This window comes from Phalacrocorax carbo, chromosome 2 (genome assembly GCF_963921805.1).
Source record: "Phalacrocorax carbo chromosome 2, bPhaCar2.1, whole genome shotgun sequence".
NCBI lineage: Eukaryota > Metazoa > Chordata > Aves > Suliformes > Phalacrocoracidae > Phalacrocorax > Phalacrocorax carbo.
In genome coordinates, this window is record NC_087514.1 from 65,064,860 (window position 1) to 65,069,588 (window position 4,729).

The 4,729-nt window shown below is 41.4% G+C and overlaps 1 long non-coding RNA gene across 1 annotated transcript in view; it reads right to left on the reverse strand.

Moving 5' to 3' along the window:
- Nucleotides 1-2,036: 2,036 nt before the first annotated feature.
- LOC135311954 (uncharacterized) overlaps nt 2,037-4,729 on the reverse strand; it is a 12,633-nt gene continuing 9,940 nt past the window's right edge. The window contains exon 3 of the long non-coding RNA XR_010371522.1: nt 2,037-4,729. This exon is cut by the window's right edge and continues 2,190 nt beyond it. This is a non-coding gene — a long non-coding RNA (uncharacterized LOC135311954).

Here is a 4,729-nt window from a genome sequence, read left to right on the forward strand (position 1 = left end):
GGCAACACTAGCAATTAGCAGGCACATCTGAGCTAACTAAGACTGTGGATGAAGCTTCATGTATTTGGGCTTGCTTGATCTGCTGATGAAAGGAGTCCTGAAATCAACTTTTCAATACAGAACATGGTTACAAGATCACTGCCCCAAAGACTACCTAGAAGCACTACAACTGAAATTGTTTGGGATCATATTTCTGTTCTTCTCACTGCTGTACATTAAGGTGGTACAATACAAATTAAAACAGTTCTCAGATGCAATCCAAATGTTGCCATGTCCTTTCTGGAGATTTGACCAACCTTTTCCTTAAGACTGGATGTTCACTCCGCACTTTTCCTTAAGAATGCCTGTTCTTAGATAAGGGCTGTTTAACAAATACCATTTATTACCCCATCCCAGAACCAATTTGTTTCCATCTGAGGATCCTCATGTTACAACAGGAGAGATCCAAGGCCTGCTTCATCCATTCTTTAATTCTGAGATATAAACTCTGTCAGAGTTCAGAGACAGTTTTAGGTCCCCAGAAAAGATAATTTAATTTCTTTTAGATTAAATTTTTCAAGCACATTCTCTTTGTTTTCTTGTTCTAGCAAGCTTTTCTGTATGAAACAGACATGAAATAACCTTCTTTCTTTTCCTTTCTCTTATTTTGCTATTTCATCATTTGCCCATATTCTGTTTCTCCAGTTGCAGACAGTCTCATCTTTTCTGGCCTACTCTGCTTGTCAGCCTCTCACTTTCAATGCAGAGACCTCCTCCATTCTCTCACTAGAAATATGAAGCTAGATGTTTAACATACGGATCTTTGAAAGTACTGGGCACCCTCTAACAGACAGTGATAGATCTTCCCTAGTTTCTGCTGGAGTTGAATTTCCTTGGCACCTTCTACTATCATGCCTGTATACTTAGGGCTTTTCCATTTTGGAGCTCAGCCTTCACTACCTTTCAACACCTCTTCTGTTTCTGAGGACTGTCTTTCATGCAGTTCCCGTTGCTCTCTTTCAGTCTGCTTAAAATGCTATCTTTAGCTGCCTTCTATTTTAGCAGACACCCATTTTGTTTGAAACACTAAATCAGACTTTAGCGGTCAAGATATACATGAGCATAAACTTCAGAAAGAATGGTCATATTTGATATTCCAGGATTCAACTGGAATGGGTCTCAGTTTCCGAGTGTGATGATTGCTTCCACCTAACCAGGGGTAAAACAAAGAACAGAATTGTGTGAATAGGAAACAGAGATTCTGCCTTGTAGTGCACCAAAATCCTAATAATGGTGAATTAGAATAGCATAACTACATTGCTTGCTTTTCAGCCCAAATTCCCAGTTTGAAACCCCAAATGTTCTGATCTTGAATTTCATGCTCACTTTTAGAATAGTATCAGTATGAGAGGAGGGCCATGGAAATAAGCTTTGCCTTATAGCTGATCAATAGAGGGTATAATTAAGGACTGTAGGCCAAATCCTCAACCAATGTAATCCACCGTGATTTACTCCACCTGCAAATCTGGCTCACAAAATGGACTTGCTGCGTTAAATGTTAAATCACTCCCAACCAAGACAGAAAAACTGTATTCTGGGCTTACTTTCCCATTTGTAATTGTTTGAATTTTCCTTGGTTTGAATGCCTATCTCTCAGGAGACAGAGGCAACCATTTCCTGAAAGAAAGCAAAAGTTAACTTTAATACAGGGTCTGCTTGATCCCTCAAAACAGGTCAAAGTTGAGATAATAATGGGTATCTGACTGATGTTCAGATGCTTACATTCCCTGATGAATCCGTAGCTAACTCTACATGATGGAAATATCTCACATTATTCCTGTGTTTGCCAGCTTGCAGTGTCATTCCAGATGGCAAACACAAAAATAGCATGAAAAATTCTTTCTGAAACTCAGGCTCTAAAAGGGTTTTGTTAATCCTACAACAGATTTTCCAAGATGTCCATTCCTTACTAACATAAAACACCCCTACAGGAGTGTCTTGTAAAACCATTGTTACAGTAAATTTCAGTCCATTACTAATTTCATTACTGGCTACTTGCTAAAGGAATATTTATATCTTCATCACTCCTCTAAGAAATCTACGTCTGTTACATCTTATTCTTTGCTTGATGCTACTTTCATTAGAGTAGGAGTATCTTCAGAGCAATAGAATTGTAAAGGTCTCAGTTGTTAACATGAAAGTGGGACTGCTTAAATTTGATTACTGTGTTTAATGAAGTGTCACATTTATTTACAAGATGACATGATGAATCACATTACAGTTATTATAAATCAGCTTATGAGAATGGACAAATGGTTCAATAAAGCAATGGATTTACAAATCTAAGATGAACGCATTTGGGTTCCTTGTCATATTTCCCTTTAAAAAAAATTGCAGTGCACTATTTACTTTAGCCCAGGAGCTAAATTGGCAATTTGCTTAAAAAAAAAAAAGAGAGAGAGAGAAGAGAGGGTTCGCATATCATTTTATACTATACTTTCTGTCTCACTGACCAAAAATGCCAGGTCATTCACATGGGCAAATCCGGCCCACCTCAACATGGCTGTTACCTTAGAGCCGTAGATATGTGTTATTTTCTTCCTCTTCTAATGTAGTCATGTCGCACGCCTAGCAGAAGACCTGTCCCACATCCATATCAGATACAATATCTCCCAACAAAAATTGTTTTGCCTGACTCCTTCTTTTGCCTGTATGCTGGGCCTTAAACTGAGGTTTAAATTACCCCCAAGACCATCAGTCCTAAGATTAAAATAAAATTGTATCTGCTTGCCTTTTGACACTTTCATCACCTTGCCTTCTGTGACAACAGTGACGTGAGTCGCCCAAAGCCTGAAGAAAATCAAAAAGTAAATAAGCATCCATCCAGCCCCCCTTTCCCTCCCCGGCCTTGGAGTCTTCATTAAAAAGGTCTTAGTTCACTTCCATATGACGGAAATTGGCTCATTTGTGTGCTGTACTCTCTCTCCCTCTCTCTCTCTGCCTGACTTGCAAAGGAATTTGTTTGAAACATTTTTTTTCAGCGCATTTCTGTTTATTTGTGTTTGCCCTGCAGAAATGCTAATGCAGGTTCATTGCATTAAACAGGCCCGATAACATCTGAGTGCACTCACATATGTGTAGGCTGAAAAACAGCCACATCCTGGGGAGGAGGGGGGCCGAGGAGGACATGTGTGTGTTTTGGGGTGTGCGTGCATAGGGGGGGAGGCTTCCAAGTGGTTGAGCTCAGGCTTTCTTGCCACATCTGCATTTCGCCCTGTTTGAGTGACAGGTGTACATGGATGCCACATCGGCTGCCAATATGTTATGAGACCATGGTAACAATCGCTCATCTCTGGGGAGCTATGCTGCCTCGTTCCTCACTATCAGACATGAAAGAAATAATTTCAGGTGCCAGAAAAGGAACTGTGATAAAAGAAAACATTTCGGCTTTCATGGCACTGGAGTTTGCCCTGAGGCAACAGCTTTGATAAAAAAAAGTGTCTCTTTCTTTACATTCACAATTAATCCATGATTATCTACAAGCAATCCTTTGGCCTATAGGATACTGACACAAAAGTTGTTTTTCTTTTTTTTTTTTTTTTAATTCCTTGTACACTTCACCTCTGTTTTTTCCTGCTACATGCACCTATTGTATCACACAGATCTTCAAACCCTGCTGAAGCTAGAGACAGCTTCCCACCCCCACTTTGAGAAGTAGATATCAGACATATCTGTGTAGAATAGCTATTGTTAGCTGAAGTATTAACATATAATGTTTCTTCAGTTGTATATTTAAGGAAGATATGAAAGAGGGCTATTATACCACAAGGAAAAGTGAACCAATCCCTCTTTTCTGCAGTGTTCTGTGTCATCAGCCAAAAGAAAATTTTGGTGTATTTTTAAGAGCAAAACAATGAGCTTCATTCAGGAGAAAATATTATTCGTCTCTGTATGAGTTCAGTTTCACTTGATATTGGTTGGATCCAGCATTTATCGTGTCCATCTGATATCGATAAGAACATGCTTCACTGTCGAGGACAGGTCCTGCCCAAGGGGCGTGCAGGGTCACAGATTGAAACTAATAGCACTGGAGTTTTGACCCAGGCAACTTCAATCTTTCCTTTGGCCTCCATAAGCACTGGGGGCACGTAGCCTCCTCCACAAGGAGGACTTCACTGCCCGACCCTGTAAGGGAGTCTTAGAGTCCTATCACCCAGCAGTTATTCCCCACCTACCAGCCTGAGCACATTGCACCCACATGGGAGAGAGAGTCTCTGGGGTGCTGAAGGCTGATGCCTCTGTGCAAGTACATGTATACATGTGTACATATGTGTATACCTATATGTATAGCTGGGCTGAGACGGCTCCTCTGCTTGCAGACAGCAACATGGCACAGCACGACCCACCTCATCCTGGGGAGCACCTGGACCTCTCATCATGCGTATTCCTCAGACACCCTGAGGTGCAGGCTGGGCCTCCTTTTCAGGGCTGGTACGGGCAAGACAATGCCTGCTGTGAATGAGGTCCAAAATCACACAGGAAAAGATCAACCAGAAATTATCTTGGGCACAAACCCTCCTGGCACAGGTCCAGCACCTCATCCTTTCCAGCCGTGGTGTCCCAAGCCAATTCCCCTTGGTCCTTGCTTCTGACATTAAATACCAGCACCAGCTGGTGCATGATCCCACACAGGTCATGCAGACTTGTGCACAGGGCCAAGCTCTGGCCTGTACAGTCAGCAAGAAAACAT